Consider the following 23,534-nt stretch of genomic DNA (forward strand, 5'->3'; position numbering starts at 1 on the left):
ATTTTTACCGAAAGAGCTCTTTTTAGACAACATTCTTCACTATAAATCAGTCCTGTGGATGCTTTCCAAGGACAGTATTAATGAAACAGGAGTGAATTGGTTAGGATATTCCTCAAACATCTTCACATTCAGAGTCCAACTTTTCTGAATCGCTTTTCATCTCAGACTTGCCAGGGAGCGTGTTTTCTCACGATTTTGTCCTCTGTGCCAGCAAGAGTGTGTGGGGGAGGGGGTGGCAGCACGTGTGTGTGTGTGTGTGTGTGTGTGTGTGTGTTAATGTTTGTTTATTTTGGAGAGAGCGCAGGGGAGGGAGGGGTGGAGAGAGGGGGACAGAGGATCTGAAGCGGGCTCTGCTGTCACAGAGCCTGATGTGGGACTTGAACCCACGAACCGTGAGATCATGACTGGAGCTGATGTGGGACATTCAACGGACTGAGCCACCAGGTGCCCCGGTTGGCAGCATCTTTTAGAAGAGAGCCTGTCCTTCAGTGTACTTCCTTTCAACCCCTTGACCCTCCTGCATTCCTGGAGGCCACTTGCCCCCAAACCATACAAGAGGCAGAGAGATTCAGAAGACAGGTGACAGACTGGAGTCCCCCTGACGCCGTGAGAGGGGCTCAGAGGGCACGGCGACTACAGAAGTTAGGGGATCAAGAACAGACAGGGCATGAATTGGGAAGCAGTGATGAAGGGAGGGTTTCCAGGCAGCGCCCCGAGGTCTCTGACCTCAGATGAGGTGCAGGGCAGCGGAAATTTCTAAGGACGGTGTGCAGCGGCACTGTGGGGTCATGGCAAGGTGGACCTGGGTCAGGGCAGCTGAGACACCCCCCCCCCCCACCACCACCACAGCTGAAAAGCAGACAGGGATGCAGATCCCTCAGGATGGCCGTGAGCCCGTGGCACGATGCCCACTTCGGATTCTACCCAAATGCTGGATGACCCTGGCCCTGGTCGCAGTATTACAACGCTACAGTTAAGTTATGAACTGGAACTTAAATGCTACTGAGGAAGGAGGAAGGAATGAGGAATGGGGAGGAAGAACCCTAAATTGACGGAATGCACTCTAATTTGCTCAAAGCCGGCAAGTCCTAATTGGCTGAAATTAATCTGAAATGACTCAAGTTACCCACTGGCTGGGTGAGGTTCCCACCGGCAGGGAACAAGGAGCTTGAGACGTAAACTACCTTCAGTTGCAGAAAAACAAAATGTTGCTTGCGTATGTGAGTTTGTGTCCTGGGAAGGCCCTCGCTCCGCTCCGTGCGTATTTCAACGCACATGCCCCTGCGAACAGGTGAGTGCTCATGACTATATCGATATATGCAGGAAAAAGAATCGAAGGAGAGACATCCAAGGTTAATAGAGGTTTCCTCTTGATGGGGCCACCTGGGCACACAGGTGTCGTCGCTGTAACCGCGGCCAGAAAAGCAGTGGCTTCCAGGAACGGGCAGGACATACGCAGTCTGGGACCGATGGCGGAGCTGACAGACATTTCGGAGCCCAGGCCCCTTCTGACTTGTCGCTCCACCCTCCCCAATCCTTGGCTTCCACCTTATGATCTCATCTGGCTGCCCGGGTCCTTCCCTCACATCTGCCTTCTCTGCGGTGGGAAGGGAGAACGGGAAAGGGAGGGCAGATTTCTTTTTTTCTTCTCATTTTAAGGGCACGATCCAAAAGTTGGCATGCCTCACTTCCCGTCACATGACTGGGGCATCCCCTGGGACATCACATGGTCATGGCGGCTGCAGGGGATGCTGGGAAATGGAGTCTTTCCTCGGCAGCCATGTGTCTACTCTTAAAAGGAGCGAGTGGATCTGGGGGAGGGGCGTCTAGCCGTCGGCCACCTGCATGGTTTCCAGTATTCCTCTGTTTCTTCCGTCGTTGGTGAAATCATTCTGCCCTGTACTGCTGATTCCATTTTTACGTGTTTTTTTTCCTTCCTTGTCTGACGGGAGGCAGTGTGATGTAGAAGGAAGAATGAGGGTCTGATCTGGGTTTAAATACTGCGTTTAAATTTGCTACTTTCTGGCTGGGAAACTTAGGGCAAGTCATTGAAACCCTCTGTGGGGGATGCTGTTGTGTGCTGGCCAGATGCTCTCCCTCCCCGCAAGACAAGACACATGTGCCCCAGCTTCCAGGACTCTTGGTGGCTGAGAGTCCTCGGGCGAGTCCCTCTCCCGGAATTGGCCTTAGCGGGAAGGAGCTACTTTGCCCAAGGCCGTGCCCCTTTCCTAGGGCAGCCCATGTGCAGCAACTCACCAGGGTGGGGGTACAGAGCCCCCCCCCCCGCCTCAGTGGAGGACATCTCTGAACATTCCAGCTGCAGAGCCTCCTGTGGGGTTGGCCGAGGTCTCTGTTGTGAATACACCGCAGCCCAACTTCTCCCTCCACCCAGCCTGGCTCCCTTTCCCCCACCACCCTGCAGGGATGGATCCTGAGAGCAGCCCTCAGCTAACTCCTGCGTCCAAATCTCCTTCTCAGAGTCTGCTTCCCCGGGAGTGACTCTAAGCCTGTTCCCTGGATTTGTAAACTTGAAATAATATTGTTCTGAGGATTGAATGGGATTTTTTAAAAGTTTATTTAGTTTTGAGAGAGAGAGATAGAGAGAACCAGCGGGGGGGGGGGGGCAGAGAGAGAGAGAGAGAGAGAGAGAGAGAGAGAGAGGATCCAAAGCGGGCTCTGCACTGACAGCAGAGAGCCCAGCGTGGGGCTCAAACCCACGAACCGTGAGATCATGGCCTGAGCCAAAGTCAGATGCTTAACCGACTGAGCCACCCAGGCGCCCCCTGAACGTGATGTTTTAACTGAAACACCCGGCACGTAGTAGTTGCTCAGTAAGTTACATTAGCGAACGCTTAAATGGGTAGCACTGACTCTGCCGGGACTTCAAGGCCAGAGCCTGGAGGATGGGCTCAGTGACTCCAGGCAAGGCGCCTCTGCCCGTCAGTCAGCGCAGGGGCTCCTTCAAGGCTCCCTCCCGGGCCGCCAAGGATGAAAGTGCTTTGTAAACGGTTTTGCGCTGGGCACCGTGAGGGTGTGCTCATCTCGTGATTCTTATTAACAATGATGACAGGGTCCGTTTGCGCCCCGCTCGCCATGTGCCGGGCCCGCGTTAAGCACTTGACCGACATTATGCCATTGACTTGGTACCCACCCCACAAGGCAGGCGGCTGTCACTGTCTATTTTGTAAATGAGGCAAGAGAGGTTCGGGGAGGTTAAGTAAATTGCCTCGGTCCCAGGGCTGGGAGGTGGCAACGTGGGTCGCAAACCCGGGTCAGTGTGAGTCTGGAGGTTGTCCCTCACCACGAGGCCTTCGTCAGGATGAGGCCCTGAAGCGACTGAACAGACCCCAAGAGAGAGGATAGGTTTGCCAGGGCCAGGCTGGCCAGTGTCCCGGAGCAGGGGTCCAGGGAGTCCCCAGGGCATGGGGGAGACACAGGGCCACCCTGGAGAGGCCCCTACTTTGACGGGCAGGCCCAGCTTCCCTCCGGGCAGAACTGCGAGTCTGAGAGGGGGGTCCTGGGGAAGCTCCTGGTGTGGAGACGGGAGACACAGCCCCTGCCTGAGAGGAGAGGCCAGCATAACGTGGGGGGCTCAGGCCCAGCCCTTGCTGTCCGCAGTGGGGAACCCGGATGCCAGGGCCCCAGGAAAGAAGAAACGCGGCGGGAGGGGAGCCAAGGGAGGGGAAAAGCTGAGCAGGGAGCTGGCTGGAGGCCCTCCCCCTCCCCCGTCTGTTCGAGCCTCTGTAACGAGCCCGTGAGTAACTGCCCAGCAGCCCGGGTGCCAGTCACGAGGGCATGATGGGGCCTCATGAAGAAGCCACACGACCCGCTGAGGAATCTGCTGACTCGGGAGCTGCCCCTGTCGGGGCGTGGGCCGGCTGGCTCCGCCACCTCCTCGACGTGCTGTGTGGCCCTGGGACGCTTCTTTCCTTTCCGGACCTCAGTTTCCCTCTCTGCCAGTGGGTTCGATATATATACACATATGTTTTTCAAATAAATACAGGGGCGCCTGGGTGGCACAGTCGGTTAAGCGTCCGACTTCAGCCAGGTCACAATCTCGCGGTCCGTGAGTTCGAGCCCCGCATCGGGCTCTGGGCTGATGGCTCGGAGCCTGGAGCCTGTTTCCGATTCTGTGTCTCCCTCTCTCTCTGCCCCTTCCCCGTTCATGCTCTGTCTCTCTCTGTCCCAAAAATAAATAAAACAAAAAACAAAAAACAAATAAATACAGCGACCGGCTAGTGGAATAAATGCGTGAAAGCCTCCTCATCTGTACGGTGGGGATGATCACGGGGCTGACTTTCTTTAGGTATTTGGGAGGAGAGATCAGAGATGTCTGTGAGGGGCTCAGCCCACGCCTGGCACAGGGGGAGTGCCCAGTGCGTGTTGACGCTGACTGTTATCATCTGGGTGCAATTTGGCAGGACTGAGTGATAGGAACTTACGTTTGCCACCCTGCCGGTTTCTTTTAGGCCTTGATTCAGATTCCTGCCCTTGGCTTTTTAGGGTGAGTCTGAGCCGGTATCTGATGGAAGAGTTCAGAACTGCCGAGTCTCAGGCTCCGCCTCCCGGGACTTGTGGGCCACCCAGACCTCAGTGTTCTTGTTGGCCAGTGCCCCCAGCAGTGACTGGGAGGGCAGCCAGCGACCCTTCGGGAACGCCCCATCTGAAAGAACAGAGGCGAGGCAGGACCTCGCGTAGGGGGTGCCTCCTGGGGTTAGATCAGCCTTTGGATCAGTCTCTGACTCTCTACCGTGGGGAGGGGGTGATCTTGGTGAGACGCAGGAGGCAGCTGCTTATCGGGAACTTGGAGTCAGGCACGCTTAGGGTCAGATCCTGATGCTGTGGCCGTGGAGAAATCCCCTCACCTCTCTGAGCCTCGGTTTCCTCAGGCTGCAAGCTGGCCCTGAGGACTAAGTGAGCTCAGAACACAGCCTCATATGGTCATGCCGCTGGGCACAGGACACAGCATTCAGAAAACGGCATCTACCTCGTGTGCTTAATTATAGCATGTGGCCTTGGCTCTTAAGGATCTTATATTCCAGCTGAGAAGACAGGACTGGTAAGAAGCAAGCTGGGAGTCCATAATTTCGGCCATGATAAGCATCTTGGCATTTAGGATGAAAACTCGCCCTGGGTTAGAGTGATCCGGGAGGGCTTTCTGGAGGAGGGGGTCCCCGAGCAAAGCCCTAGGGAGAAACGGGCCGCGGACAGGCGGTTGGGAGAGTGGAGGGCATTCGGGCAGGGGGACGGGTGCAGAGGTCATGGTGCTGGAGAGGAACAGCGTTGGGGTGGCAGGACCCACAGTCCTCTGAGGGCAGGAGGAGGCTGCTGATTGGGCCTGTTTAAGGAAGGTCTGACGCTTCCACACCTCGAAGGGTTAAAGGTTAGTTTTAGCCGTTCAGGGGAGCGGCCAGGGGCCCGCAGCCTCCCCGGTCTTTGCAATCAGTCCAAGCCCCCCCGAGCCTGCGCACTCCCCTCCCCTCAGCCCCGGGGCCCTTTGTGACCTGGTCTCTTCCCGTCTCTCCATCCCCAGCAGCCCTACCCAACCCCCTTGCTCTTCTGAACCCCACCCTGTCCCCAAACCACACCCTGCTTCTGAGGCCTTGGCTCCACCGTCCTTGGCCTAGAATGCCCTTTCCCCCACGTCCCCCTGGCGAACCCCTGCTAATCCCTTAAGACTTGGCTTCAAAGTCGCCTCCTCTGTGAAGCCTTCCTTGATCTGCCCAGGAGGAACCGACTCCTTTCTCTCCACGCCCCACAGGCACCCCCCGCCTTCCTTCATCAAAGCAAACGCATTTTGCTCTGCCAGTTACTGGCTGTGTGACCCCGAGCAAGTTATTAAACATCTCAGTGCCTCAGTTTCCTCCCCAGTAAAACAGGGGCGATAATAGTACCAGCCTCAGATGGGTTAACACTTGTAAAGCATGTAGAACAGTGCCTGGCATTTAGTAAGTAGTAAATGTTACCCATTATTAAAATAATTACTGTTACCTCATAGGGCTGTAACGAGGATTAGTGAGTTAATGCATGTCAAGTGTTCAGCACGGTGTTGGGCACCCGGTGAGCCCTTGACAAATTGGACCTATCGTCCCCATTGTCACCGCCATCCCCACCATCACCGTCATCAGTTGGCCCGGCTGCCTCCCCCACACAGAACCCCCAAGGCACTGCTGTGACCTGGCCATCTTTGTTCCCAGTGACCAGCTCAGGACCAGTCACACAGTAGGTGCTCAGTAAACGTTTCAAGTGGTGATGAGGACAGGGCAGAGAGACTCAGAGCTGGGTGGAAAGGGCTCAGGGGCGTCATTTTGCCCTCCTCTGGATGTTTTTAAAAAATTCTTCTTAATGTTTATTTATTTTTGAGAGAGAGAGAGAGAGCGAGAGCTGGGGAGGGGCAGAGAGAGAGGCAGACACAGAATCCGAAGCAGGCTCCAGGCTCCGAGCTGACAGCGCAGAGCCCGACGCGGGGCTCAAACCCATGAACCGTGAGATCATGACCTGAGCCGAAGTCGGACGCTTACCGACTGAGCTATCCAGGTGCCCCTCTCCTTGGAATATTTTAAAGGCAGTGCCACTGGAGGGTTAGAAATTTCTGTCTAGCCGTGACCTTGCTCCGGGAGAGTTGTCCCGTGAGGTTTTAGATCCAGGGGTACCCAATTCTGCAGCCTGGTAGCTGTGTGGCCTTGGGCAAGTCCCTCAACAGCACGAGGCCTCAGTTTCCTGCTGTTTAAGGGGGGAGGTGATAACCACGGCCCGCATTCATTGAGTGACAGTCCCCTGCCAAGTGCTTTGCACTTGGTGGCCAACTGAATCCTCAGTCACTCCGCGAGACAGGTACTGTTGCCACAGAGGCACAGGAGCGCCTGGGTGACTGTCAGCTGAGCGTCTGCCTTTGGCTCAGGTCGTGATCTCAGGGTTCATGGGTTCGAGCCCCGAATCTCACTCACTGCTGTCAGCGCAGAGCCCGCTTCGGATCCTATGTCTCCCTCTCTCTGCCCCTCCCCCACTCACACTCTCTCTGTCCCTCTCTCAAAAAAAAAAATAAATAAACGTTACAAAGAATTATTAAAAAAAAGAAACAGAGGCACAGAAGGGTTCCACCGCGGTAATGCTGGTGAAGGGTTTGACCCTGGGGAGCACTCAGCACTTAGAGTTGCCAGGGAGGAGCGCCTGGCGGGCTCAGTCAGTGGAACATGCGACTCTTGATCTCAGGGTTTTGAGTTCAAACCCCACGCTGGTCTTAGAGCTTACTTAAAAAAATTGAAAAGTTAAGTCTGCATTAAAAACAAAAACAGCCAGTGAAATCAAAGAGGGGGCATTTATTTCCTTTGCAGAGGGAAGCAACACAGGCCCTAGAACCCTCTGGATGCTGAGTAGGACTGAGTCAGGCCCATCCTCAGAGTTCTGTACTTTGATGATGCCCTTCTGTGTGAGGCAATGTCTGTGCATTTGCAGGTCCTTCTCTGGAGCCTGGTCAGGCCACCTGCCTCTCCGGCCTGCCTCGCTGTCCCCCCGCCGCCCCGGGCAGCGGCGTGAGTCACACAGTGCCCCCTCCCTGGCTGTGAGCCCGGCTGGCTACCTACGGAGCCTCACATTTTGATGTCAGTTAATTACAGCCATTACTGTCATGATGAAAAAGGTTCGTGATCGTGCAGGCCCAGGAAGCCCCGAAACGCCCCGAGGGGAGCGCCTCTCTGTGGATGCTTGGGACGGGGGGTTCTTCCTTGCCGGCCAGTTCTGTCTTCCTCCGTTGGACTAGGAACCCTTTGAGGACAAAGACGGTATCTCCCTCCTCAGGCTGCAACTCTGGACAAAAACTCCAAAAGATTGTTTTAAAATGCATGACCGAGCTGGCAAGAAAGGAAAAGAAGCACTCAAAAGCAAAAAATAAGCAAAAAAAGATGAAAACTAAAGAATGTATATGCCCGTCAAGAGGTCTGTGTACTATAGAACCCGGGCGATCTCACTCCCAGCTCTTTACCCCAGTGAAATGGAAAACCTGCATTCCCACCGTAACCTGCACGCGAATGTATGTAACAGCTTTGTTCGTAATCACGAAACCCTGCAAACAACCCACATGTCCTTCAACAAGCGAACGGATCGACAAAATGTGGTACGTCCATACAATGACATGAACTACCCTGCACGGGCAGCTCCCCGAAAAGATGCCTGTAAACTAGCGTTTGCGGGTTTTGCAATTGAAACCAAATTTACAGAGAGTAAAATTTGCCCCCTTTAGTGTAAAGTTCCTTGAATTTTGACAAATGCTTATACGGCCGACCCTTGAACGACCTGGGGGTCAGGGATGCCGACAATCCTTCCTTCGCCATGCCGTCGAAAATCCCCACATAACTTCTGACTCCCCAAACTCAACAGCCCGCTGTTGACCGAAAGCTTTACTGATAATGTAACAGTCAATTAATGCACGTTTTGTATGTTACATGTATTGAATACCGCGACCTTACGGTAAAGTAAGCTAGAGGAAAGAAAATGTTAAGAAAATCGTAGGGAAAAGAAAATACGTCTGCAGTACTGTCCTGTATTTATTGAAAAGAAATCCAAGTATAAGCGGCGGGGCGCCTGGGTGGCTCAGTCCGTTGAGCATCCGGCTTTGGCTCAGGTCATGAGCTCGTGGTCCGTGGGTTCGCGCCCCTCACTGGGCTCTGTGCTGACAGCTCAGAACCTGCAGCCTGGTTTGGATTCTGTGTGTTTCCCTCTCTCTCTGTCCCTCCGCATCTCGTGCTCTCTCTCTGTCTCTTTCAAAAATAAACATTAAAAACATTTTTTGAAAAAGAAATCCAAGTACAAGTGGACCCGTGCAGTTCAAACTGTGTCATTCAAAGTCAACCGTAGTTCTATACCCAGCACTACGGTCAAGATCCAGAAGTTTTCTCTCTTCTCAAATCTCCCTGTGTCCCTCTCTAGTCAACCTATTCTCTCATCTCCAGCCCTTGCCAAACACTGATCTGTATTCTGCCCCTACAGTTTTGCCTCTTGCAGGATGTCATATAAATGGAACCATATAGTAGGTCACCTTTTGTGGCTGGCTCCTTTTTAGCATAAAGCGTTCAAGGTTGACCATGTTGCTGTGTGGGGCGCTAGTTTATGTCATGGTGTGGACGCACCACATTTTGTCGATCCGTTCGCTTGTTGAAGGACATCTGGGTTGTTTGCTGTTTTTAGCGCTTACGGATAAAGCTGTTACATCCACTCACGTACAGGTTATGGTGGGAATGTAGGTTTTCCACTTCACCGGGGTAAAGGACCGAGAGCGAGATCGCCGGGTTGTATGATCCACACGTGCTAGACTTTATAAGTAATCGCAAACTGTTTTCCAAATTGGCTGTGCCAACGACGGGGACCTTTGCTTTTAACACATACGCATGAGGGGCGCCTGGGTGGCTCAGTCAGTTGAGCGTCCGACTTCAGCCCAGGTCATGATCTCTCGGTCCATGAGTTCGAGCCCCGCGTCGGGCTCTGTGCTGACGGCTCAGAGCCTGGAGCCCGCTGCGGATTCTATGTCTCCTTCTCTTTCTGCACCTCCCCTGCTCACACTCTGTCTCTCTCTCTCTCTCAAAAATAAATAAACATTAAAAAAAAATTAACACATACACATGAGACAGGAGACATAGCCCTAGACCTGACCACGTAGAAAGGGGGATCTGAGGTCCCCCGTAAAGTCAGAACTTCTGCAGGCAATATCTTCAGTGAAGGGGTAAACTTGAAAAGTATCTGTCTTCCAAAGATGGCAGGAAAAGTGTTGGCCTTGGCTTTGACTCAGGACGGAGTGGGGGAGAAACCCTTCCCAGAGCCAGCCTTCAGGGGAGACCAGAGCCCAAATTCCTACTTCTCGCTTGGTCCAGAAACCTCAAGCTGAGAATTAAAATAGTTCCTGGTGAATTATACTCCGGGTATCCAGCAAGAGCAAACTAACATCCTTTCTGGAGGAAAACCTATCAACCAAAACCTCATAAAAGTCCCACAGATAGAGTCCTAATGATCAAGAGCTCACAATGACCTATTTTTAAAAACGCACAAACCCCCAAGATTCCATGAGCAAGTTTCTCATAGACACGAAAGGCGGCAGAATCAGATCTGTAAATACGTCAGGCATGGGAATGAGAGCATTCCCGTGAGGAAATAAAGGCGCCGAATGATTTAAACAAATAGAAGAAAGTACAGACAGTATGAACACAGAACAAGAGACTATTAAGAGTGACCAGGCATGGTTTCTTATAATATTGTAGGTATTTGCCAAAGAGAGATGAGAACATACGTCCTGGAAAAAGATTTGTGTGTGAATGCTCATGACAGCTTCTTTTTTTTTTTTTAATTTTTTTTTAACGTTTATTTTATTTTTGAGACAGAGAAAAACAGAGCATGAACGGGGGAGGGGCAGAGAGAGAGGGAGACACAGAACCGGAAGCAGGCTCCAGGCTCTGAGCCGTCAGCCCAGAGCCCGATGCGGGGCTCGAACTCACGGACCGCTAGATCGTGACCTGAGCTGAAGTCGGCCGCTCAACCGACTGAGCCACCCAGGCGCCCCGCTCATGACAGCTTCTAATAGCCCCAAACTGGAAACAGCACAAACGTCCATCCAGAGGCAGATGGTTGAATCAGAATGCTACCTGGAAATAAAAAGGAATGAGCGACAGACACCTTCAACTACCTGAGTTCATCCCCAAAACACTACGTGGGGAGGGAGAAGCTAGATGCAGTGACAAACTGTACGATTTCATTTTAGGAGCTTTTATTTATTTTTATTTTAAAGAGAGGGAGAGAGCATGAGTGGAGGGTGGGGGAGGGAATGAGAGAGAGAGAGAGAGAGAGAGAGAGGATCTTAAGCAGGTTCCACACCCAGCACGGAGCCCGACTCGGGGCTCGATCTCACCACCCTGGGATCATGACCTGAGCCAAAATCAAGAGTTGGACGCTCAACCGACTGAGCCACCCAGGGGCCCATTATGAACTTGGCGAAGAGGCAAAAGCTAATCTATGGTGGCAGAATGCATATCAGCGGCCGCTTTTTTTTTTTTTTTTTTTTTGGATCATGGAAATGTTCTACACCCTGATTGATTGTTGTCAAAACTCATCAGACCGTGCACTCCAGACTGACGCTTTTACTGTACGCAAATTATACAGCATAACTACACCTTGGTAAATTATACTTCAGTAAAGTTAATTTAATAAAAGCAATAAACAGGCAGTTTGAAAAAGACTTAAGCTGAGCTTCTGGAGATGAGATATATAAAATCAAAATAGAAAATACAACAGAGAGGTTGCGTAGTAGATTCAACACTGAAAAGAGACTCGATCAACCAAGCGATTGCTACGCAAACACCCGGATCACGGCACAGAAGGGCAACGAGATGGCGGTTATAAAGAGGAGGTGTGGGGCGCCTGGGTGGCTCAGTCGGTTAAGCGTCCGACTTCAACTCAGGTCACGATCTTGCGGTCCGTGAGTTCGAGCCCCGCGTCGGGCTCTGGGCTGATGGCTCGGAGCCTGGAGCCTGTTTCCGATTCTGTGTCTCCCTCTCTCTCTGCCCCTCCCCCGTTCATGCTCTGTCTCTCTCTGTCCCAAAAATAAATAAATGTTGAAAAAAAAATTTATAAAGAGGAGGCGAGGAGACGCGAAGGAAGACGTGAAAACATCTAAAACAAACGGACGCGGCATTCTAGAAAGGGAGGAACGTTTTTCAAAGGGATAAAGGCTGGGAATTTTCCAGAACTAAGGAGAGACGAATCCTCAAACTCAGAAACCCAAGCAGGAAAAAGAAAAAGAAAGGCACATCTTGGGGCACCTGGGTGGCTCAGTCGGTTAAGGGTATGACTCTTGGTTGTGGCTCAGGTCACGATCTCACTGTTGATGGGATTGAGCCCCGCCTCAGGCTCGGTGCTCTGCAGGCTTGGGATTCTCTCTCTCTCCCTCTCTCTCTGCCCCTCCCCTGCTTGTGTTCTCTCTCTCTCAAAATAAATAAACATAAAAAAGAAAAAAAGAAATACCCATCTCGACGATTACATTGAAATTTTGGAATAGGAAGGATAAAGAGTAGACCCGAAGGTAGGCTGATAGCTAAGAGCTGACCTTTGATCGGAGACCTCGGAAGCCAGAGGCCGCGGGAGCCAGAAAGCGCAGGGGAAAAACAGCTCTCTCCACCAGACCCGGATGCTTCACAAAGCTATTTCTGTGGCGTGAGAGGGAGTTTAAGGCTGTTTCAGATCAAGAAAAGCTGCAAGTGTAGTTCCCAACGAGACACGTTTAGAGGGGATGGTAAAGGATGTGCTTCAGGAAGCCAGAGCGCGATCTGAGAAGGGAAGTCAGAGCCGCAGATGGAACTGTGAGTAATAAACACTCCAGACATGTGGCTAAATCTGATTAAACACCGAATCTATAATTAGTGGTAGTAATGGCTTTTTTTTCCGAGGGCTTGAAAAAATACGGTGAAAACACCAGACAACGGTAGCACGTTAAGTCCGGCGGGGGGGGTGGTGACGGGGTTTAACGTTGTCTAAGGTGGCTTTGCTGTTTTGCAGGAACGTGACTTACGCACATGCGTTTAGGACAGAGGCCTGCAAACTGGGGCCCTTGGGCCAAATTAGGCTCCGTGCCTGTTTTTATACATAAAGTTTTATTGGAACACAGCCACGCCCCTTCCTTGAGGTCTCGTTTATGGCCATTTTCACGCTACCTACCGAAGCAGAGTCGAGCGATTGCTTCGCAGACAGTATGGCCCGTGAAGCCTGAAATTTTTACTACTGGGCACTTCGTAGGACACGTTTGCCGACCTCTGCTTCCGGACAACTATTGAAAGGAGACAGGCAGAGGATATAACGTCTAAGTGGAGGGGGAAAACAGAATGAGGAGCAAACTCAGTTTAAAGGGAAAAAAGGTGGGGTGCCTGGGTGACTCAGTGGGTCAAGCATCTGACTCTTGATTTCGGCTCAGGTCATGATCTCATGGTTCGTGAGTTCGAGCCCCATGTTAGGCTCTGCGCCCACAGTGCAGAGCCTGCTTGGAATCCTCTGTCTCCCTCTCTCTCTGCCCCTCCTGCACTCTCTCTGTCTCTTGCTCTCTCTCAAAATAAATAAATAAACATTAAAAAATGGCCCACTGTCCCAGCTCCGGTCAGGGTGACCAACAACGTCCCTGTGGCTGAGCCCGGTCATCCAGAGCTTCTCGACCGGGGTGCCGTGCAGGGAAGGGTCCTGGATGCCCAGATGTGGGTTCATTCAGCTCGTGGGGCATCGGGCAGGGCCCAGGGTGGCCGGAGATGCTGAGTCTGTCACATTCTGTCTGTCCCTGAGCAGCCTTGTCTGTTCCGGGTGGCCAGACCCACATTGGTGTTTTCTCTGTGCATCATGATATGGAAAAAGTTGGGAGGTCTGGCTGGGGTCAATCTTTAGTCCTTTTCTTTCTTTCTTTCTTTCTTTCTTTCTTTCTTTCTTTCTTTCTTTCTTTCTTTCTTTCTTTCTTTCTTTCTTTCTTTCTCTTTCGTTCTCTTTCTTCCTTTCTCTTTCTCTCTTTTTTCTTTCTTTCTCTTTCTTTCTTACTTTCTCTTTCTTCCTCTTTCTTTCTTTCTTTCTTTCTTTCATTCTCTTTCTTTCTCTTTCTTTCTCTTTCTTTCTTTCATTTTCTTTCTTTTTTCTTCCTTTCTTTCTTTCTTTCTTTCTTTCTTTCTTTCTTTCTTTCTTTCTTTCTTTCTTTCTTTCTTTCTTTCTAAATGTTTATTTATTTTTGAGATAAAGAGCATGACGGGGGAAGGGGCAGAGAGTGGAGGGGACAGAGGATCTGAGGATCCAAAGCAGGCTCCGTGCTGACGGCTGCAAGCCCGATGCGGGGCTCAAACTCAGGAACCGTGACATCATGACTTGAGCCAAAGTTGGACGCTCAACCGACTGAGCCACCCAGGCGCCCCTTTAGTCCTTTTCTTAGACTCATGTGCCGCATTTCACACAACCGATCGTGCTCCTTCCTGAGACACCCTCTCTCTCCCAGACACACCCACTCCTACCTCCCTGGCGGCTCCTTTTCAGGCTCTTTTGTTCTCCCCAAACTCTGGTTGTCGGAGGACTGCAGGGCACCGGCCTGGAGCCTCCTCTCTCCTGTCTACACTCCCAGGAGCGCTCAGCCAGGGCCCTGGCTTTGAACTAGCCCAACAACTCCCCACACTCCCACCTCCAGCCCAGCCAGGCCTCTGAGCCCCAGCAGGACTATCCGTGCCCCACGCATCCCCTCTTGGAGACTTAAGTGGCACCTCACTGTCAACACCTGCAAAACCGGCCTCCGGATTTCCAGCCCCGCAAGCCTGCCCCTCCCCCAGAGCCCCCCTTTCAGTCAGTGGCAGCCCCAGGATTCCGGTGGCTCACACCTAAACGTGGAGTCACCGTTGGCCCCTCTCTTTCTCCCACAGCCCACACGTGATCCATCGGTGAACCTGTCGGATCTGCCTCCAAAAAACAGTTGCAATCTGACCACTTTTTACCTGCCCCACTGCTGGGTTCTCATCGGGATTATCACTGCCGTCTCTGACCGGTCTGTCTGCCTCACCCTTGCTTGCCATGATCTGTGGTCGGCAAGGCGGTCAGAGGGATCGTGGTAGAAACTGGGCCAAATCATGTCTCCTCCAACTAAACCCTTCCCGTGATTCCTAATCTCATGCAGATGCGTGAGACCCTTCCTTCCGCCTTCAAGGTCAACACGAATCTACCTTCCACGTTCTGACCTCATCTCCTAGCGCCCTGTCCCTCTTCCTCCACCCCTGGCCACACTGGCCTCCCAGGAGGTCCTTGGATGTGCTAACCAAGCTCCTGGCTTTGCACATTCTGTTCCCCTTCCCAGCACTCAGATCCCCTAGACATCCTCACTGCTTGTTCCCTTGCTGTCACTCGGCCAGAGAGGCTTCCTGACCCCTGTACAAAACAGCAGCCTGGCCCTGCTCTGTGGTGTTGAGCGCCGCGCCTTACTGCTGTTGGCGTTAACCTTGATCACCTGGCTGAGTGTGTGTTCGTCAGTTTCCTCCACCTGCTGTGGGTTGAATTGTGTACCACCCCACTCCCTAAATCCATATGCTGCAGTCCTAACCCCCTGATCTGGAGCTAGGGTCTTCACAGAGAGAAGCAAGTCAAAATGAGGTTGTTAGCTGGGCCCCAATCCAATATGACTGGAATCAACCAGAAAGAACCAGAAGGAACCAACCCTGTGGATGTGCCAATCTCAAAATTCCAGCCTCCAGAATTTGAGACAGTCAGTTTGTGGTACTTTGTTACGGCGGCCCCGGAAAGTATATACCCCATTGTGAAGTCACTCTTTCTTCCCCTTTTCCATGCTCTGCGCATTGGAAGAAAGTCATTATGTGCCGCCCATAATTAGGCTGTACCTCCTTGAGGGCAGAGTATCTACATAAGCTGCTTGGAATTCTCATCCCTGGACAATATATGTGTTAGTCATGTGTTTGTTGTCTCCTAGGGCTTGGATTCTGGCTCCCTGGTTCACTGCCATATCTCAGCCCCTAGAACAGTGCCTGGCTCATAGCAGGGACTTGAATATTCGAATGTACAAAACCGATGAGTCAACAGTGACCATACTTGGAAGTAGACTATACTATCTACTTTTTTTGGGGGGGGGCACAAGTGAACGAGAGGCAGAGAGAGACAGAATCCCACGAGGGGGAGAGAGAGAGAGAGAAAAGTGGGGCTCACCCGAAGCGGGGCTCGAGCTCGCCCGATGTGGGACTCAAACTCACGAACCATGAGATCATGACCTGAGCCGAAGTCAGATGTTTCAGTGACTGAGCCACCCAGGCGCCCGATATATTATCCATTTTAAAGGCATATATAGTCCGAGTGGATGAAAAAGCACAACTTTGTACTAACAGAAACCCCCTGGTATTAAATCACAGAAAGTTCGAAGAGTAGAAGAAGAGAAAAGGGACAGATGAAAAGAAATGTCAACCTAGAGGAAACTGGTGTGGCTTTAATAATTGTGGATAAACCATTATGAGGCAACAACACTGTGATTGTTTATAATAGCAGAATAATTATACATAAATAAATAGAGAATGAAGGGGCTTGCCACATCATGTTAAGCTGGAACAGTTCTGACATGAGTTCAAAATATATAAAGCTGGGTTTCCTGGCTTTTCTTGTTGCCTTTCTTCTTCTTTTTTTAAACGTTTTCAAAAATTTATTTTTGAGCGTGTGTGGGGAGGGGCAGAGAGAGAGGGAGACACAGAATCTAAACTAGGCTCCAGGCTCCGAGCTGTCAGCACAGAGCCCAACGCGGGGCTCGAACTCACGAACCGTGAGATAGTGACCTGAGCCGAAGTCGGATGCTCAGCCGACTGAGCCACCCAGGTGCCCCATCTTTTTGCCTTTCTTTTGAATAGCCCAGACTGGATACCAGAGAAGGTAGTAACCCAGAAATATCAACAGGCACAGACAAAAAAAAGTCCCACAAAAGTCTATCTTCTTGAGCCAAAGCACCGGAAAAGAGGGAGTTGGGGAACACAGGACCCTCTTAGATAATAAACCACTCTCCTCCAGCTGAACACCGCAGACAGAACTGTCTTCAGGATCATCCCAGCAGCAAAATGGAAAAGAGTTGAGATCATACCATGCGTATTCCCTGACCAGAATGGAATTAAAATAAAAATGAATCCCAGAAAGGTAACAGGAAAACCCCCAAACTCCTGGAGCCTAAAAAAATACACCTGTCAGTGATCCGTGGGTCAAAGAGGAAGTCTCAAGAGAAGTAAAGAGTACACGGAGCTGAATCAAAATTGGAATACGTCATATCAAAATGTATGGGCACAGTGAACACAGTGCCGAGAGCGAAATCTACACTCAGTGCTCATTTAGAAAGGAGATGTAGAAGTCTCAAATCAATATTCCAAGCTCCCACTGTGAGAAGTTAGGAAAAGAAGGGCAAAAGAAAAGCCAAAGCAAGCAGAGGGAAGAAAATAATAAAGATAAGAGCAAAAATTGAATGCAGTCAAAACAGGAGAACAACAGAGAAAAATCAATGAAACAAATAGCTGGTTCTTTGAGGAGATCGATCAAATCGACAAATGTCTTGGGCGCCTGGGTGGCTCAGTCAGTTAAGCAACTGACTTCGGCTCAGGTCATGATCTCGTGGTTTGTGGGTTCCAGCGCCGTGTCGGGCTCTGTGCTGAGACAGCTGGGAGCCTGGAGCCTGCTTCGGATTCTGTGTCTCCCTCTCTCTGCTCCTCCCCCATTCTCTGTCTCTCAAAAGTGAACCTTAAAAAATAAATAAATAAAAAAATTGACGAATGCCTAGGGACACTGACAGGGGAAAAAGAGAAAAAGCACATATTGTCAACACCGGGAGTGAAGCCAGGGATATCAATAGAGATCCTGCAGGGGCGCCTGGGTGGCTCGGTTGGTTAAGCGTCCGACTTCGGCTCAGGTCATGATCTCACGGTCTGTGAGTTCGAGCCCCGCGTCGGGCTCTGTGCTGACAGCTCAGAGCCTGGAGTCCGTTTCAGATTCCGTGTCTCCCTCTCTCTCTGCCCCTCCCCTGTTCATGCTCGGTCTCTCTCTGTCTCAAAAATAAATAAACGTTAAAAAAAATTAAAAAAAAAATAGAGATCCTGCAAATATTAAAGGGATAATAAGGGAAACATACAAACAGCTCTACACACAAGTTTGAGAACTTAGGTGAAATGGACCACTTTCTCAGAAAACACAAACAGCTAAAATCCGCCTGGTGTGAAATAGGTAAGTTAGTTCTATACCTATTAAAGACATTGAATTCATAATTTAGAGACGCCCCAAAAAGAAATCTGTCCCAGATGGTTTCGCTGGAGAATCCTACTGCGCGTCGAAAGAATTAACACCAAGTCTACACAATCTCTTCCAGAAAATGGAAGAGGAGTGGTCCTTTCTCAGTCCATTTCAGGAAGCCCTAATCACACATAAAAATCTAAAACAGTTAAAATATCACACATAGAGAAAAAAAATTTTTTTAATGTCTATTTATTTTTGAGAGACAGAGCATGAGCGGGGAGGGGCAGAGAGAGAGGGAGCCACAGAATCCGAAGCAGGCTCCAGGCTCTGAGCTGTCAGCACAGAGCCGGATGCGGGGCTCACACTCATGAACCACGAGATCATGACTTGAGCCGAAGTCGGACGCTTAACCGACTGAGCCACCCAGGCGCCCCAAAATATCACACATATAAAAACACAAAAGTCACAAAAATATATGAAGGCAAAATGGAGGGAACTCTGAGAACTGGACAGATCTATGAATGGGTGGGTGGGGGGAAGGATTTTAACATATCTCACTAATTGATGAGGCGGATGAGGAATCAGTAGCCAATAGAAAGTTTGACAAGCGCAGGGGGCCCCTGGGTGGCTCAGTCGGTTGAGCGTCCGACTCCGGCTCAGGTCATGATCTCTTGGTTCATGAGTTCGAGCCCCGTGTTGGGCTCTGTGCTGACAGCTCAGAGCCTGGAACCTGCTTCGGATTTGTGTCTCCCTCTCTCTCTGCCTCTCTCTTTCTCTCAAAAATAAATAAAAAAAAAAAAAAAGAAAGGTTGATAAACACAAATAAGTCTCCATCCGCTCAACAGATCTGAGGCTCTGAACCTTAATCACGGACAAACGCATATTCTTCTCAAGCCCAGGAATGTAAGTGAAAACTGGCCGTGTGAACACTGCCCATAAGGCAAGTCTCAACAGAATCGGGATAAATCGTATCATCCAGACCGCATCTGACTCTACTGCAATTGACTTAGAGCTCAGGAAGGAAAGTGAGGAAAACCCGTTCGTTCGGAAATTTTCAAACACGGCCCTTTCAATAACTTGTCGGTCAAAGGAAATTAGGAACCAAACAATAGTTGGAAGACAACATCTGGAAACCAGTGGGCTCAGCTACAACGGGTCTTTGCTTCTGGGAGCTTCTCGGTCCCACTTGCAAACACGCAAGCAGCTCAGGCCTCCAGGGGGGTGCCTCTGCTTCCTCTCTGACGGAAGCCCCCAGGGCGGGAGCCCCTTCCTGGGGTGATCGCAGAACCGTCAAATCACCCTATGGCTGCCCAGCTGACTTCCAAAGCGGCTATACCATTTTACATCCCCACCAGCTGTCTAAAGGCTCCGGTGTCTCCCCATCTTTGCCAACACTTGTCATTATCTGTTTTTTTTTTAATATATATTTTTAATGTTTATTTATTTTTGAGAGACAGAGACAGAGCACGAGCAGGGGAGGGGCAGAGAGAGAGGGAGACACAGCATCCGAAGCGGGCTCCAGGCTCCGAGCCGGCAGCATGGAGCCCGACGCGGGGCTCGAACCCACGAACCGCGAGATCGTGACCTGAGCCGAAGTCGGACGCTCAGCCCATGGGGCCACCCAGGCGCCGCATCCGTGTTTTTGATAGTAGCCATTCTGGTGGGTGTGAGGTGCTCTCTCACCCTACTGACTCGTGATGCTGAGCGTCTTTTCATGTGTCTGTTGGCCACCTGGATGTCTCCTTTGGAAAAATGTCATTTAAATCCTTCGTCCGTTGTGTAGGGGCGCCTGGGTGGCTCAGTCGGTTGAGCGTCCGACTCTCAATTTCGGCTCAGGTCATGATCTCACGGTTTGTGGGATCGAGCCCCATGCTGGGCTCCATGCTGACAACGCGGAGCTTGCTTGGGATTCTCTTTCTCTGCCTCTCCCCTGTTCGCGCCCGCTGTCTCTCCTTCTCAAAATAAACACATACACTTAAAGACAAAAATCCTGTGTCCGTTTTGTAATCGGGTTGTCTTCACCGTTGAGCTGTAAGAATTCTTGATATGTTCCGAATGTTAGACCCTTGTTAGATGGCAGTTTGGAAATATTTCCCCCCGTTCTCTCGATTGCCTTTCGCTTTCTGGATATCGTCCTTTGAAGCACAAACGGTTTAAATTTTGACGAAGCCCAATTCATCTTTCTTTCGTGGCGAAAATTAAATTTACATGAAAGGAAAAACATTTGCCGACAAATGTGAAGACTTAGATGTAATGGACACATCTCGAGAAAAATATAGCTTCTCCATACAACCCGTGGCTTGCTGGTGAATGCTTTACACGATTGGCTTTCCAGACCAACAAAACACACCCTCACCCAAGCCAAACCCCCTGCTGGTCGCACTTAACCAATTTCCACGGTATAACTGTTCCCCCAGGGCTGGTTTCAAGCTCCCCGTGAGACATCGCGGAGGACAGAGGTGGAAGAGAGGTGCCCCGTCGACTCTGCGGAGCCGGCCTCCAGCACCCCGCTGAGCTGTGACACAAGACTTAGACACCCACCGTGTCTTCCTGCACGTGACTTCCCACCAAGCCACCCTCCACCCTCGTAGAGTTGCTCATGCCGCAGCTCGTGAGGGATGACAGAGTCCTACCAGAGAGGGACAGTCTGGGAACTCACCCCTCCTGCTGGCCCGGTCCCTTCCTAAGCACCCTGGCTCAGCAGTGGTCCTGCCTGAACCTTTGAGCCCCATCAGGCATGTGCGGACTCATGCATCGCAGACTGTCAGCGAACAGCATCTGGAAACTGAGGCTCAGAGGAGGCCAGCAAAATGCCCAAGGTCACACAGCAGGACCAACTGGGACCTGAGCCTCTGAACTCCCATCCCAGGCTTGGAGCTGTATGAACTTGAGTGTGGCCACGAGCCCTCTTCAGCGGGGCCCCTCGTGCTGCCTGGCACCGGCCCGGGGATCCCCATGGGGTCAAACATGCCCCAAGGTCAGCTGTGGCTAGGCCTGCCCCATTGTTCCCTGCAGGGAGTTTAGGTTTGCTCAGGAAGCTCCAGGCCAAGGCTGTAGCATGCGGCGGGAGGCGGCAAGGTCAGCCGTGGGCCACGGCTAGAACCCTGCCTCCACGGGACCTCTATCCTGTGAGGTAGACAGCTCAGAGGAGGCGGGCAGCCCCTGGGACCCTTCCCGAGGCTGCGGGTACAACGGAGAACTAGAGCGTGGGCTTCAGAGGCAGACAGCCGGGCTGGCATTCCAGCTCCCCACACAGGTGCTGCATGACCTTGGGTGAAGTGTCTCAACATCTGTGAACCTCCAGTTCCTCTCGTAAACGGGCCCAGCCTGACAACGGTTGCGATGAGTTCATGTTCCAGGGCTCTCTCTGGGCTGGTGCACCGGAGCCACTCCGTAAATAGTATGTTCCTCTGCTTCCTTCCCCTAGCTTTCTCTTCTCCTCCCTAGGGGATCCTGGTGGCTGATGGTGGGGGGCTGGAGGGAGGGACGACGTGATCCTATGCCCCACCCAAACCTCGGGAAATCCCTACCACGGCCAGAACCTGGGTCGGCCTCCTCAGGGGATACTCTGGGGGAGTACAGAGCCAGGGGTGGGGAAGGGGGTTCAGCCCCAAGCCAGTCCCCAAATATCCCCAATACAGAAGATCTTTCTGCCACCTGGGCTGTTCCCACAAGGACAGGTTGAGGTGCAGACCTGTTCTACCTGGCCCCAGGCTGGGAGAGCGCCCGACAAGGGTTAGGGGGCCGAGCCGTGCTGCTGAGGCGCTCTGTGACCTTGGGCAAGTCCTTGCCCTTCCTCTGGTCCTCACTGTTCCCTTCTCTAAAAGGCAGGAGTGGGGCTAACTCAGCCCTGGGGACCCTCTGGCTCTGACCATTGACGATTTCCAGCCCCTGCCCAGTCGTGGCTCACATAGAAGCCGTGCCCCAGGCTCCCTGGGCCAGACCAATAAACCAGGCTCATAAATGCCTGGCGGGACAGCAGGCCTCTCGCGAATAAAAAATGTTTCCCAAATAGGATTGAGAAAGACCAGCTCTGGGCGCCCCTGAGTCAGCCGTCACAGGGGCACTGGTTACGGGGCGTTTAGCTGCCCGGCCTTCTGGGCCAAGGGTATGGGAACATCAGCTCCCTTAGGCGCCCATCCCTCTTTCTTGCCTCCTTCCTCCCCTCCTTCCCTCTGGAGATAAACTTGGGCTCTAATCCTGTCTTCCTGTGTGACCTGGGCCCTGCCACTTCTCCTTCTGGGCCACAGTTTCTTTATCTGTCAAACAGGGAGGCCAGTCCCTGGCTGGCCTTGCTTCCGGGTGGTGATAACACATCAAGCACGTCAAGGAAGCACGTCAAGGAAGACGGTATATATGTGAAAGCTTTTTGCCCCAAGTTGAGTAAATGTGGGGTTTAAGAATGACGTTCGTGGTAGAACGGGTCCCTTTCACAGCCAGGAAGACTTTCCTTAGGGCTCCTCCATCGAACTAGAGGTTCCTCTGGGACAGAACTGTGCCTCCCCCTTTAGATCGGAAGGCTTGGTAAGAGAGAGGAGCTTTGCTTAACTCTTATGTCTTACAAGGTAGGAGCTGTGTTTCCCCCATCAGACTAGCTGATCCCTACGGTCAGAGGCTGTGCCTCCCCATCCGATCGGAAGCTTCCCAAGGGTAGGGGCTGTGTCTCCCCCATCGGAGAGGACACTCCTGTCGGACAGGCAGTTTGGCTCTACACTCGGTCTGGGGACCCCACAGAGTGCGGGCTGTGCCTACCCCTTCAGACCGGGGGCTCCTTCACAGCCAGCATGCGGGAGGACTGTGCTGTGGGCGGCTGCTGTGGGCGTGGCTGGCCCTTGGGGACCAGCGCTGGACGTCAGGGAGAAAGAGGCCGCGCGGGGACTCGGGGGAAATAGCACAGGGAGCAGGAAGAGCACGCTAAAGCTGAGCGGTGGCTCAGAACGAACGAGGTGCCCGCCCTGCCAGGCCACGTGGTCACCAGGCACTCCCAGGCCAGGGGGCCGGGGTCAGGCTGGGTCCTTCAGGCCCGCGTTGGGGCCGGTTGGCTCTCAGACTCGGCCAAGCCCTGACCGGCCTCACTGTGGCTTCCCTGGGGGCGTCGCTGGGGCTGGGGGCCCTGGGATGCTGTTGGGGAGCCGGTGGGGGAGGGGTAGCAGGAGGCGCGTGCCTCACCAGCTCTCAGGGTCAGTGCCGGGAGCGCTCCGAGGATCAGCTACCCCTTCCTCTCCTGGTACAGACGTAAGGACCGAGGTCACGGAGACGGTGCCCGAAGCCACCTGCCAGTCTGCACGCGGCGTGTTGGCCCCGGATCCCAGGGCTCCTGACGCCTGGCCCGGTGCCTCTTCCACCCTGCCTGCCTGCTTCAATCAGTCGCACTCTTGGGGAGCCTCCCCGCCCATCTGGGGGCGAACAGAACCCTCCCCACACACCCCACTGTTAGCGCTGGGCTGGGTGACTGGGGGGGAAGGGGGGGCCATCTGGGGAGACTTCCTGTTCCCCTTACCTTTGCTCCGGGGGTCTCCCATCCTCCTCCCTTTTTACCCTTTGTTCTCTGGCTCTGTAACCGGGCCCCTCTTTCCATGAGACTTGGCAAAATAGACCCCTGAGTAAAGGCCCCCGTGGAAGCAGGCCCCCGAGGGGCCCAGGGGTCCCAGCCGGGGAAGCCAGCTGTGAGCACGGACTCTCCCCTAAGGTTCCCGCTTGGCATCTGTGGCCTGTGAATGTTGAGTGTCCTCCTCGGCTTACTACGCAGGGCTGGTGGTTTCTGTTTTTCGTGTGGATTATAGGCCATT

General features: G+C 52.4%; 1 long non-coding RNA gene across 1 annotated transcript in view; it reads left to right on the forward strand.

Annotated features, from left to right (window-relative positions):
• The window catches only part of LOC123379487, a 43,057-nt gene extending 20,247 nt beyond the window's left edge, over nt 1-22,810 (forward strand). Inside the window, exon 3 of the long non-coding RNA XR_006583948.1 lies at nt 20,163-22,810. This is a non-coding gene — a long non-coding RNA (uncharacterized LOC123379487). The remainder of the gene's footprint in view (nt 1-20,162) is intronic.
• Nucleotides 22,811-23,534: the final 724 nt, after the last annotated feature.

This window comes from Felis catus, chromosome C1 (genome assembly GCF_018350175.1).
Source record: "Felis catus isolate Fca126 chromosome C1, F.catus_Fca126_mat1.0, whole genome shotgun sequence".
NCBI classification, from domain to species: Eukaryota; Metazoa; Chordata; class Mammalia; order Carnivora; family Felidae; genus Felis; species Felis catus.